Below are 15,027 nucleotides of genomic sequence, written 5' to 3' on the forward strand. Positions count from 1 at the left end.
AAACATCGTGAGATGCATGGTGACCAGCAAAGTGACAAGACCTCTAACAGCATCGATGGTCATCATCATCATAATCTATTTCCCTCACTTGTTAAGCACATCACACCTAATTCATCTTCGAACCAACCCTAAAACATGTATAGACCATCCCTATAATGTTTTATGGGACAACTTCTCTAGAATATATAAATCGTGTCCATAATCGAAGCGCAATGCTTGAGATGACACCTCACATCTCACCATTTGATGAACTTTGTATTAACGATGAACTCATTCCACAAAAAGAAAGACAATCAACAGGTACTATATATCATAATTGCTTCAACATCCAACGATCTTCTACCCATGATCTCAGGTTGTCTTACTGCAACAGCGGCTTGGTAAAAAAACTCTAACGAGATCTCATCTGCCTCTAGATCTTGTATTACATAACTAACCTCAAATTTCCATTCTATCAAGCAAAATTAATTAACCTCTAGATGATTACATCCTGGAGCTTAGGCAAGTCTTGGCAGACCTTATTACTACTAGATATTACATAGCCAAATGGATAACTAAGTTTTTCTTTATCAGAGATGTTGGTTAGAAATTTCACTTTTTTTCATAGGATCACAGCTCGAAATGAGAACCTCTCCTCTAATTATCTGACTACTGACACATAAATCTGAAGTTTATGTAGATTACTTTAGAATTAATGATGAAGAACCAGAACTTCCAGCTGCAAATCAGGTTCAGTTCTCATATTCTAACCAATTCGAATCAAATACGTTTTCTGATGGTCAGAAATTTGGAGGATGTGGAAGTCACTATGCAATCATTGTAGAGGAGGTAATCGTGCACAATTCAGATGTCGTCGTCAATTTTGCCTGATGTAAGGCCATAGGTACCAAAATGAAAGTCTGCTACTAGTATTTTTCCAAGTATTGTTGATCATCTTCCATTTCTTTTTGGATGATCACTGCAGCAAGCCTACAAAATTTCACAAGGGGAGCATACTCTTAGTTCATCAAGACAGGCCTTTGCCCCAACACAACCACCCATACAACAATGTTATGTGGTACCCAAACAACGTCACCACCCACCATGTTAACTCTGACATCTACAACTTATATGGGGCTACCCCAAAGGATCTGAACATCTCTTCATCGGATATGGCCCAGGTTTGCCCATAAAACCATTTGGTTCCTCTTAACTCTTTTCCTAATCTGACATGGTTCCACTAGGAAGTGTTTGAAATTTAATGACATTTTCCTAGAAGTTACTTTCTATTCATTAAATCACTTTGAAAAATGGTGCATCTGTATAATTTCATCCTAGATTATTTACAACGGGCCAAATTAAATGTCAACCTCTAGCTCTATAATACTGAACTAGGATAAGCAAGTGCTTTTTCATGAGAATGATGACCAGTAGGCCATTGATACCTTCAATTAGGACACGCCGTTTTGTCCTAAAAAAAAAGTTTCATTTTGGACTTCCTTCTACTCAAGCTTTAAAAACTTTTGTTTTCCCAGCTTACTGTTGATGAATCTGATATGAGGATTAATTATGTCGTTTAAGGCTTCTGGTTTATGCTTAAAATATTTATAATTTTCCTCAGAAACACACAACGAGTAAGGGTTGAATCCACATGGAAAAACTAGTTTTAAAAAGTGAGTATTAATTTTTTATGGGATTTGATACTTATTTTAAGAATTAAATATAATTTAATTAAAAAATTGGTCAAAGCTAACTTAAAATAATTCTAGGAAGTAGGGAAAATATTTATCCCAATTAACATTATTTATAAAAAATTTATAGTATAATTTTGGGGGTTTTCTAATGTTAAAAACTATTTATTTCTAATTAAATACCTTATCTTGTGCTTTGGTAGTGTCAAGTGAAAATTGATGGTGGTACTCATGAGTTGAGTGGAGATGATGAAAGGAATACCACAGCTGGTTATGACGGAGATTGTGGGTGATACATGTCGGCAAGCGTTGGAGTGTCAAACAATAATGTGTATTTACCATTGCTGGTAGTGAAATAGATGGAGGCGGATACACATCAACTAGCAGTGGAGTGAGTGGTGGCATGTAGGATAGTGAAAAATATCAAGATCGCACTACCGTCATCGTCACATGCTCAATGGGTCGAGCGTCTTGATTGTATTTTCGCTACTTCAACCATTTACCCTCAGAACATGAGAATGTACCAAAACTAGATTTTGAATGAGAAAAATGAAGGGGAGATATTTTTACAAGGATGGAGGGGCCTACTTAAAGATTGTAGATAATATTGAAAAAGAAGGTAGTGGTGGAACTATCCTCAAAATTTCATGTAAAAATTTAGTTTGGATTTTTAGATATCTTCATTTGAAGTTGGAGAAATATAATCCATATATTTTCCTCTCTTCGTTGATTTTCCCTCTCCTTCATTTTTTTCTCTTCATCATCCAAGTGGTGGATTGTTAGTAAGGCACCTAATTTGAGGAAAACCAAAGAAGTCAAAAACTCCTTCAAAATATCATACAATCAAGAAAAATCAGAATTTCATTATAAAAATATGTCAAACCTATAAAATTATTTACTTTAAAATATTAATTGACTTCTAAAATATTTTATTAATGAACTTAATGGCAGAAAAGTGTCTAAAAATGCTATAAAGTCAGGAAAAATCATATTTTAATTCCAAAAATATAAAAGACCATCCGAACTACTTTAATAAATATAATATATATTGACAAATTAAATTGTTTTATTTATGAAATTAATACAGAAAACTGTTTGAATGCCATAAAATTGAGAAAAATATAGAAAACCATCCAAACTACTTTAATAAATATAATATATATTGACTAATTAAAATGCTTTATTTATGAAATTAATACAGAAAACTGTTTGAATGCCATAAAATCGAGAAAAATATAGAAAACCATCCAAACTACTTTAATAAATATAAAATATACTTTTTGACTAATTAAAATGGTTTATGTGTGAAATTAATACAAAAACAGTTTGAATGCCATAAAATTGAGAAAATATGAGCACCATTCTAAAAACATAATCATAAAAGCAAATTAAATTACTACAAAATTTATGATTTGGATTTTTCATAATTTTGAATAAAAATAAATGTATAAAGCACATGAATTTATTATCAAAATTAGTATGTAGTTTTTGGTTATTAGTTGGCCAGTTTCCATAAGTTACCTTGAATAACATGAATGTGTTCAACAGGTACATATCGATGTACTCAATCAACGATAAGGGTAAGGTCTTACTTACCTTCCCTCAGTTTCAACAATAGGTTGAATGATCATTTTCCACCGAAATCAAGAGTTTTCAATATGATCGGGGAGATGAGTTTCTTGCCACAAACACCAAATTAGAATGGAATTTCTAAGAGGAAGCATCACCACATTATAGAGACTGCTCTTAGTATGTTGCATCTGGGCTTCATGCCAATGAACTTCTGGGATGAACTAGTAGCAATGGTGACACATCTCATCAATTGCAAGATCTCATATGTTTTAGGTAACAAATCATTGTTTGAAATATTTCATTCACAACCATTAGACTATCAATTGATTAAGGGTTGGAATGCCTCTGTTCCCTAACCTTCATTGATATACATGTAATAACATCCCCCCCAGATCTGAATGATGTGTATTTTTTGGACATAGTTCTCTTCATGAAGGATATATCTATCTTTCCTTAGTTACTCATCAACTTTATATTACTCTAGATGTTATTTTTTATGAAATGGTTTTCCCTTTTCTTCCACTTCTTTGTCTCCCTTATCTACTAATGGGATTTGGGACCATCTACATCGAGTTAATCTCCATTAACGTTTACAATTCCATATCCACCTACATATTTTAAAGCATCTCTCTCATGTTGTGGCCATCAATCCAGTCACACCTCCATGTTTTATTTAATTCCATGGAAAGAAACATATAATTATTATTATTCTTCTGTGGGGTTTATGATGAAATCCATGAATATATGCAATGAGCTAGTGAATTATGATGAGATCATAAATATACTGATCATTAGTCTTTAAGCATGCATTATAAACATTCATATCCAACAGATAATTGAGATGGACATCAAAGCATGCAAATAGAATATCACTGTATGACTTATCGCATGGTTGATAGTGTGGAGATACTAAGGACATATAGTTGGTGCTCTTTGGAGAAAGAGTTCATTGAATTGATCTGAAGAATCCCTGAATGGTATGATTTGTGGCACAATTGTACAAGTGATCCGTTGACTTGATACATCAATGACATCTTGTGGATGGACGACTATGTTTTTACTAGAAATTATGAGTCTCTAATCATGGGATTCAAATAAGGCTTAAATAGGATATCGTAAGAACTACATGGAGATGATTGAGTGGTCAATGCAGGATTGTCATCCCTTGGTATTGGAGGAGATTGAATCAAGGAAGATGATGCAAATAAATACCTATGTACATAGTGAGGACATTAGAGAAGGCTTTCTCTAGTGATCCCTGCTATGCATCAGTACTGACCAAATGACAGATTATAGTTTGACAATTAACCATACCCTAGGTCGTATCGGAGTCTCGCATAGATGAAGGATTATACATGTATGATAACCAACAACAAACAAGATTTCATAAGAGAGTTCAAAGACTACTTTATGTCTTCTAGAGCACGAGCTGTAGCTTAGCACCTTAGGGAATGTAAACTTATACATGTATAGTAACCAATGATAGTCAATATTCCATAAGAGAGTTCAAAAACTACTCTGTTTTCCAGAGCACGAGGTGTGGCTTAGCACCCTGATGGAGCACGAGATCCCACTCCATCAAGGACGACGTCGAACCCATGTCGTCGCCAGCGACACCCGCCGGCTTGAGCCCCGCCAAATCGACACGCCAAGGCGAAGGCAAAGGTACCCTAGTAACTCTGATTTTTGAGCCACATCCTCGCAACGCCCTTTCATTTTGATCCCTCTTTTAATTTTGTATGTATTTATTTTTTTCCTGTTGATTTTGGGTTTTTAAGGGAGCCCCAATCTAATGGGCCCCCTTGTTGGACCTCTTTCAAGGGGCCCATTACCATTCCCCATATAACGGATGGAGTGGGCGCCCTAATGGCTTGGTAAAGATCAAAAAAGATCATAGTTAAATTTTGAAAGGGACCCACCATCACTCACAAACGTGAGAGAGAGAGAGAAGAGAAGGGAGAAGAGGAAGGGGGGAGGAAGGAGGCGTCGTCGTCTTCGCCAGAAGCCGCCACCGTGCGCCCGCACTTCCGCCGGAGGCTGCCGCCATGCCTCCACCAGAGGCTGCCACCATGTCCTACGGCTCCGTTAGAGGCCGCCGCCACGCTCCGGGACCCCGCCAGGCCCCGTTGCCACCCCCAACGCCTCCGGCAGAGGTCGCCGCCACAGCACTCCTGTCTCTGTCGGAGGCCAACGACGCCGCACCCGCGCCTTTGCCAGAGGCCGCCGTCATGACCTGTGCCCCCGCCAAAGGCCGCCACCATGCTCTGCGGCCCCACCAGACGATGCTGTTGCGCCCCGCACCTACGCCGGAGGCCACCGCCGTGGTGCCACATGCCTCTGACAAAGGCTGATGCCGCATCCCACACCTATGTCAGAGGCTGCCGCCGCGTCGCGTGCCTTCGCCAGAGGCTGCCGCCGGGCCCGCGCCTCTACCAAGCATCGCTGCCGCGGCGCGCACCTCTGTCGGATGCTATAGCCGCTCCCCCCCCCCGCTCCTTCGTCCGATGCTATAGCTGGCCGGATGCCACAGCTGCACCTCACGCCTCTGCCGGACGCCACCAAGGTGCCCTGTACCTCTGTCGTCCACCGCTGCACACCTCGTGCTTCCACTAGACGTCGTAGCTGCGCCCCGTGCCATCGCTGGGCACCGCCATCGTGCACCGCGCCTCCGTCGGACGTTGCCAACGTGCCCCGTGCCTCCACTAGATGCCACCGCCATGCCCCGCTCTTCCGCTAGACACCATTGACGTGACCTGCGCCTCTGCCGTATGCCATCGTCGTGCCTCGCGCCTCCACTGGACATCGTCGCCGCTGCACCAATTTCCGCACCCGTACGCCACCGCTCCGCCACTTATGTGCCATAGCATCGTTGTCGCTCACACTTTCGTGTCACCGCTCGAGCCGCTATCACCGTCGCCGTGCCACCGCCGCGCCGCCGCCACTGCCATCACCTACGCCGCCGTTACGCCGCTATCGCGTCGTCTCACCGTCATCACCCCGCCGCTGACGCTGTTCGCGCTCCATGCCCATGCCATCCGTCTCCACTCCTGCAATCAGCTCCTGAGCCGCGTCCCCCAGCTAGTTGAGTGTCGCCGTGCCCATCTCCGGCACAACTCCACCATCTTCGTTCGTCGGCATCCTACATCGACAAGCGGGATGACTCCAAGACGACATCGCCACAAAGGTACCTCGCTCCCCTAGCCCTCCCGTTAATCTATCTTTTGTCGTATGCCTTTTCAATTGCACTCCACCGCGCTCGGGATAGCTAAGGTGATAGTAGAAACAGACATGGGAGCATCCAACGAGCATCTTCCTTAGGTACGGGCCGAGCCCATTCGTTACATGAGAGCACCAACGGTTTAACCCGTTCGGCGTCATAGACACCTTCGTCACTCCGACGAGGGTCAGGAGGTCACCGTCATCATCATCGGTCGGCCGCCACACAGCACAGAATGCGCCAAACCTCACGAGTCAGGGCCAGCACGTACTTTCAACTAGGATTGCATCGCATCACGTAGGCGTCTCTCCGTAGGTCCACACTAACGGACGACATCATCGACGACATCCGGCGCTATCTCCCGGTGACCAAGCAACACCTCGGGACGATGTCAACAATGTCATCCTACATCACACCCAAGGGACTGAAAGCTTAATTTATTGATAGGTTTAAATCGATTCTTGATCAATTTATACATACTTGATTAATAATTGAGTCAATAAATATTTTTTTACCTTTAAAGCTATTAACTAAAATGATTTTTGGGCCTAGAGGGTCACACAAATAAGACTAGTAGGACTTTATGAAATATTCTTAATAAGTATAAATAAGGGGCTCCCATTTTAGATGACCATGCCAGCCGGATCTTGGGGGCCCTCCATTTCTCAGTTCTCTAATATATATGAATTCTCCACTTCACAAGCCATCCTTGATGGTGAGAAGATCCACTAGGTCTTAAAGAAGGGTGAAGAAGTAGATGAGATATAGCAACCTCCTAGTTCTCTAGAGTCTCTTAGATGCTAGAGTATTAAATGGCTTGAATAAGCTCTCCCCAGAGACAACTCAATTGTGGAATAAGTGATGGATATTATGTGGCTATCAAGTCAGTCACACCACCATGTTTATTTCAGTTTATTAAATAAAATATTTATGTTCATTATTATTCTAGTGTGATGTTTTTAATGAAGTCCATGAATACGTGCCATGAACATTGTGAATTATGATGAGATCATAATACAGTGGTCGCTAGTCTTTAAACATGTATTCCAAGTATTCATATTTGATGGATAATCGAAATGGACATCAAACTATACGGATAGAATAGCACTAAATGGTCGTACTTATACGATAAGTACCGTTGATCTTGTGGCTATTAGTGTGGTGACAATAAGAACATATAGTGGGTGCTCTTCGGACAAAGAGCTCACTCAATTGATCCATATGAATCCCTGAAAGGTACTATACCTTTTTTTTTTCTTTTTTTCTTTTAAGCAAAAATCACGGTGTCGGGTACGGCCAACCCTAGGGTTGTGCCCGTAGTCCGATCCAGCCGTGCCCTAGATGCCACCCAGGGAGATTTTATTTATAAAGTGTAGTGTTTTTCAATGTTTGTGGGCGTGGATCGAGTATATATATCCCAATTACACGCGGATCCCACTCGTCCACGCCCATAGTTAGGGAAAAGAAAAGATACATAGGTGGTACCTCACGGACGCTAGGGAAGAGTGTACGTCGGCGTCTCTCTAGGGCGGCTGCACGAGGTCGTTGTAGCGCTCGGCGGCGCTCTAGTGGGGGTGGGTCTTTGCCGTCGTCATGTGTGCTGGAAGTAGTGCGCAGTGACGCTCTAGTCGGGGCAGGCGCGGTCCATGCCTCGTACGCCAGTGCTCCAGGCAATCATCCAATCTCGCGGGCTTGTCCTCACGCAGAGGCGGCGTGTGCGGAGGGAGGGCAGGCCAAGACGATCGAGCCGATGGCATCCTCGGGCCATGGGTGGAAGCTCCTGCCAAGAAAAGAAAAGTGAAGTGGGGGTGCAAGCTTGTACCGCATGGTTGGCGAGGGCATCAGCTGTTTGGTTGCCCTCTCTCAACTGATGACGAAAGCACGCGATACGCGAGTGGCACCGCGTGATGTCTCTCCACGCTCGATGTAGTCGCCACTGAGAGCATGTGCCTGTACGAAACATATCAACTAATAGTTGTGAGTCCGATTCCACGACGATATTATGAAGGTTCCGTTCCTCACAGAGGAGGAGACCGTCACGTATCGCCATAGCCTCGGCTACCGTATTAGTTTGTACACCATAAAAGGAAGAGAAGGCAAAAAGGAAACTCCCTGTGTGATCTCCGAGGATGCCTTTGCCTCCGGCGGGCCCCAGGTTCCCTTTCGCCGCACCATCTACATTTAGTTTGAGGTAGCCTATGGACGGTGGACGCCAATGGATAACTCGATACTAGATGCGAGTCACAGCGGGGGTCACCGAGATCCCAATGGAGCAGAGAAGCCTACACGCGAACTCTGATCGGCCGACTCGGGGGGCAGAAGAGGATGAATCCGCCGAAGCCACAACTGAACTCGTCTCATGATGTCCGCTGCACGCATGGGTGTACCTGCAAAACGAGAGGAATTTCGCCCTTTCCAAATCTCCCATAGCAGGTAAGCTATGGTGATGGGGAGGATGGGGCTCCGTACAAAGCGAGTTGGCAAGAGGATAAACTTGCCAAAACACTCAGACGGGGTAAGAGGTCGAAGGCGATCGGTAATGAGACGCCAGCATGCCACTGTTGTCTCATTGTGGAAGAAGAGGTGGTCAACCGTCTCCGCGTGAGGGTGGGTGGGACAGCAATAGCACTGTGAACTAAGGGAATAGCCTATGCGAGTCACGCGATCATCCGTTGGGAGGCCTCGGTGTATGAGTCTCCAAAAGAAAAAGGAGACTCGCGTGTGAATCGCTGGATGCCAGATGCGCGGACCCTAGGCCTGTGGGGGGAATTTCTCGCGTTAATGCTCCCAAGAGGAGCGACACGTGTAGGTGCCATGGGGTGTGAGAGTCCAGATAGCATCATGAGAATGAGAGTCGAGGGGCGTTGTCTGGACCTCGAGGAAGGTGTCCAAGGGGAGACTGTGCTGCTCCCAGAGGTGGGGTGTGTTGCTTCTAAGCAACTGGGCTATAGTGAGGCGCACGTGGTGTGGTACAAACTGAGGATGGGAAGCAAGTGGCGCGTCGGCGTGCCAAATATCATACCACGCGCTAATGTCTCCTCGCCCGATTTGCCAACGGGTCACATGAATCATCTCGAGCCAGTGACGCTGCCACGTCCGCCACCTCTTGGAGCCTTTAATATCAGACTCGGGCCGGGCCCATTCGCCATATTTGGCTAGAATAAAAGTCCCCAATGGGGAGTGAGTGGTTCGCATGCACCAAACAAGTTTCTTTTGAAGCATGTCTTGGACGTCCGAGAGGCGTCTGATCCCTAGACCCCCCTCATCCGTCGGCCGACACACTTTCTCCCAAGAAACCCAATGATGACGCCTCTCTCCCTCAAGGTGGCCAGACCATAAGAAGCGCGCGCATAGGCGTTCCACAGAGCGGAGAACCATAAGAGACAGGGAATGTACCGCCAAGGTATGTAGTGGGATACTCATTAGGACATGCCGGATGAGTTGGATGCGCCCTCCTGGGGATAGGAAATGAAGTTTCCATCCCTCCAATTTCTTTCTCAGTTTGCCTAGCACGGCATCAAAGTAATGATGTCGAGTAGGGCCGAGAAAGATAGGGCATCCAAGGTAGTCAAACGGAAGCTGTCCTCGTGAGTATTGTGTGAAATGTCGGATGATCTCCGAGCGCCTCATAGTGGTGGAGGGGCCCACAATGAAGCTGCTCTTTGAAGCATTGACAAGCTGGCCGGATGTTTGCTCGTACACTGTAAGGACACTCATAAATTCCTTAATGGACTTTTTAGATCCATTAAGAAATAAGATGGCAACATCAGCAAATAAGGAGTGCGAAAGAATCGGGCAGCCCCTCTTCGTGAAGTACGGTTGGATGAGGCCTTGATTGATCGCCCGTGTGAGCGATCGGCTAAAGGCCTCCTCCATCAATATAAAGAGGGTAGGTGAATCAGGTCGATTCATGTTACATATGTATAAGTGATCCACTGACCTAAGACACCAAGGACATCTCGTGAATGGACAACTACATTTTGACTACAACTTGCGAGCCTCTAATCATGGGATTCAAACAAGTCATAGCTGGTATATAGTGAGAAGATCACAGAGGTGAATGAGTGATCAAGACGGGATCATCTACCCTCGGTATAAGAGGAGATTGACTCAAGAAAGACGATGCACCAAATCCCTGACCAGGGTAGTGAGGATATTGGAGAAGGCATTCTCCAATGATCCCCATTACAGATCAATACTTATTGAATGACGGATCGGGGTTTGATGATAAACCACACCCTAAGTCATTCGAGAGTCTCGCGCAGATAATGGATGATAATACCCTAATTTATGTCTTTATTTCATGTTATTAGCACAATTTTATGCATTTAAAGATCTTAAAATGGGGTTGTTATCATATATTTACATGAAAATAGTATTTTCAAGTGATTTCTGATTTTTTCCTAATTTTCTGTTAATTCTATGAATTTTAAAGGATTTATCGAAGCTCGAAATAATTATTTTTGAATGAAAATGGCATATTTAATATTTTATTTCAACATTTATCAGCATGGGAATGAATCAGTGAATTTTCTAGAATTTTTTAGAATTTTTTACGAATTTTTCGGATTTTTCTGAGATTTATTTGAAGAGGAAATGTATTTATTTCATGGGAAAAAAGTATATTTATAATAGAAAAAAAAGTATTTTATTATTTTCAAACTTTCAAGGGCCTTTTTGCAAACTTTCGTTTCAAAAAGACCCTGAAAACAGCTCTCGGTCGCCACTACAGGCGTAAAGATTCAATTTGAAATTTTACAGGGTTTTATTGAAATTTTTAATATATATTTTTAATGTTTTTAGGAGAAATCGGAGGAGAGATAGTACGCTAGGGGCATATACGCAATTACTTTTGGGCGGCGTCCAAAAGCAATTCCAGGCTTTTTAAGGACTTTTTTGCAAAAAGGAGGATTCAAAATGCGTCAGCGAATGAGAGATCGACACTTCATTGCGTGTTTAAAAACGAAATTAATAAATAAATCAATTTTAAATCCAATGGATTAAATTGGTTTAAAATTGATTTATTAATAACTTTTGATCCTGAAGTCCGATTGAGATGATTTGTTTATGGATTTGTTCGTCTTGATCCCCTCTTTCTATTTGTACGGTTGGATCATTCAGATCCAGCCTACATTGATAGATAAATATTAAGTAATAAACGGGGGTAAAATGGTGATTTTTACCATATAACCTAAGTATAAAAGCTAAATTTCGAGAGGGGGAGCTTATTCTTGATGGTTCTCTATCACAGCTGCAAGACAGAGAGGAGTTCCACCCTGGATCAAGTTATCTGGTACTTTTTTCTTGATTGTATTTGGATTTGTGCATTTTGAATGAGATTAGTTCAATTTCTTGTTTCTTCTTCTTGGTTTTGATCTGAAATTATAAATCGCTTGGCTTGAGCGGCATGTACAAGCCCTGATTAGGATTGAGAGGAGAATTCGAGGGATTCAACTAAGCATTCAACTGCATTCCAAAGAAAAACTCTAAAAAAATTAGTTTTAATTCTTAGGAGATTAAATTACCCCCATTTCAGTTCTGAATTATAAAAGTTGCAAAAACAAACCAAACTCAAAATAAAAATTCCCTTTTAACCTCTCTAATTGACCTCTTGGATTGATGCAGGACGGACGCTGTCGGCGTCCTGCGGCGGGAGCGTGGGTCCGTCTGTCCTTCTCGGGGACGTTTATCTTGGACTGCACGTCCCGTTTGTCGGTGGGTGTCCCGGAAAGGTCCTGCGCGGGGCCTCAATTCGTAGAAGCCGAGGGTGACCGTTCTCCACTTGGTCAACACCCACGCAGTCGTCGTAGAGGCATTGGTGGGCCAGATGATCGATGGGCGGATAGGTTAAGCCAGTCGGATGATGAATACGGCGGCGAACGATACAGCTTCTTACGGCAGCCGAGGGGCGCGGCGTGGCGAGGTGGCGCGGGGCTCGGCGAGGCGGGGTGGGGCGCGGCGAGGCGGCAACCCCGTGGCGAGGCGGCGACCCCGTGGCGAGGCGGCAACCCCCATGTGGCGGGCGGCTGCCCCGCGCGGCGACGACCCCGTCGCGGCGGGCTGTCTGCGCGGCGGCCGGCTGCCAGCCAGCGGGCAGTTGCCCCGCGGTGGGCAACTGCTCCTGCGGCGGGGCTGTCCGCGGGCGGGCGGCTGGCCGTGCGGCGGGCTGCCCCTTGCGGCGGCGTCCTCGAGCAGCAGGCGCTACGCCGCGGCAGCAGCGGTGGCATCCGCGAGGTGGGGGCGGCCCCGTGGGCGGGCGACGGGCCTGAGACCCAGGATCCCGGCGGCGGCGGCTGCGGCTGCGGCTGCCTAGGGTTTCGTCGGGTGAGGCCGACGGAACAGGAGGGGGGGGGGGGGGGGGGAGGGGGGGGGGGGCCAAGTCGGCCCCGTTCCGTTCCGCCCTACTCTCTCTCACCCTCTTTCTCTCTTCTTCTCACACGAAAACCGGACGGGGCTTTCTTTTCCAAAAATTCAAATGGACTTGTTCTTACCCTAGGGGTCCTATATATAGGCCCATTCGTTTACAAAGGAAAAACCCTAAGTGAAAACAGGAAATTTTAACCTAGACTTAGAAAAACAAAAAAAATAACTAGATAACTTAAGGGCTACGCCATCAATTCTCCCCCTCTTGGAGAACTTGACTCCGTCGAGTTTGTGGAAGACGGATTACGTTTGGCGGACTCGAAGAGGTCTAGGTGGAGTGATGGCCTCGTGTGGTAGTGTCTGCCTTTGTAGCTGTTTGTGGCTGCGCTTGGCAGCACAGCAATGGCGGCATCGGGATTGGGCGGCGGCGTCTCTCGCGGCGGCCTCAACCGTGCGGCAGGTTGCATTCCATGGCAGCTTCCCCGCGGGCGTTGTTAGCAGCAACGACTACGGCGAGTGGCTCTTCTCCATCTGCAGCGGACTCGAATGGTGACGGGCATCGTCATCCCATTCATGCGTCGGGTGAGCGCCCAGAGTTGGCTCTGATACCATATTGATGCAGGGCAGACGTTGTTGACGTCCTGCGGCGGGAGCGTGGGTCCGTCAGTCCTTCTCGGGGATGTTTATCTTGGACTGCACGTCCCGCTTGTCGGTGGGCGTCCCGGAAAGGTCCTGCGCGGGGCCTCAATTCGTAGAAGCCGAGGGTGACCGTTCTCCACTCGGTCAACGCCCACGCGGTCGTCGTAGAGGCATTGGTGGGCCGGACGATCGGTGGGCAGATAGGTTCAGCCGGCCGGATGATGAATACGGCGGCGAATGATACAGCGGCTTACGGCAGCCGAGGGGCGCGGCGCGGCGAGGCGGCGCGGGGTGCGGCGAGGCGAGGCGCGCGGCGCGGCGAGGCGAGGCGGCGCGGCGCGCGCGGCGCGCGCGAGGCGCGGCGCGGCGCTGCGAGGCGCCCGGGCGCGCGGCGGCACGGAGCGGCAAGGCGTGGGGCGCGGCGGCGGCGACCCGCGGCGGTGGCGGCTGCCCGCGGTGGCGGCGACCCTGCGGCGCGGCGGGTTGCCCACGCGGCGGCGACTGCCTGCGGCGGGGCTGTCGCGCGACGGCCGGCTGGCCGTGCGGCGGGCTGCCTGCGCGGCGTCCCGAGCAGCAGGCGGCTGCGCCATGCTGCGAGTGGCGCTCCCGCTCGGCAGCGGCGGCGGCATCCGCGAGGTGGGGGTGGCCCCGTGGGCAGGCGACGGGCCTGAGACCCAAGATCCCGGCGGCGGCGGCTGCGGCCGCCTAGGGTTTCGTCGGGTGAGGCCGACGGAACAGGAGGGGGGGGGGGGGGCGGAACGGGGCGGGGGGCCAAGTCGGCCCCATTCCGTTCCGCCCTACTCTCTTTAACCCTCTTTCTCTCTTCTTCTCACACGAAAACGGGACGGGGCTTTCTTTTCCAAAAATTCAAATGGACTTGTTCTTGCTCTTACCCTAGGGGTCCTATACATAGGCCCATTCGTTTATAAAGGAAAAACCCTAAGCGAAAACAGGAAAGTTTAACCTAGACTTAGAAAACAAAAAAAATAACTAGATAACTTGAGGGCTACGCCATCATGGATCCTTTTATTAGGATGAAAGAAGCCAATTTAGAGCTCCATATTTCTTCTATTCATCTCAACTCTTCTACCCCCCTTTCTAAATTCTCATCTAATTAGGGTGACTTGATCCTCATTGAAGATCAAATTCAGTTTAATCAGAGTGAAACGACGAATACAATCACCAAATCGAATTCCTTACTAGCTTCCCTTGGACGACACTCGTACTTATCACTATACGTCTTAAGTGGAGTTCTTATAAATTTTATTGCATAAGCCAAAATCCACAATGACAAGGGCTAAAAATTGCATAGTTTTTACCCCTATTTTTGGCTTATCAATTGGCGTCGTTGCCGGGGATGCAACGCTAAGGAATTTAATTGGTTTTAATTTCTATCAATTGAGTGTCTATAAAGTATTTTGAAATCGTAAATGAGTTATTGGGTCAAGTGATTTCTCTCTTTGATTTTTAATAACTCTAAATTTCTGATAATTTTTTAACTTCAATGGAGGATATCATATTTTAATTTTCTTGAACGTCTATATGCAATGAGCATTTGATTTCGGG

Source organism: Wolffia australiana, chromosome 2 (assembly GCF_029677425.1).
Source record: "Wolffia australiana isolate 7733 chromosome 2, ASM2967742v1".
Taxonomy (NCBI): domain Eukaryota; kingdom Viridiplantae; phylum Streptophyta; class Magnoliopsida; order Alismatales; family Araceae; genus Wolffia; species Wolffia australiana.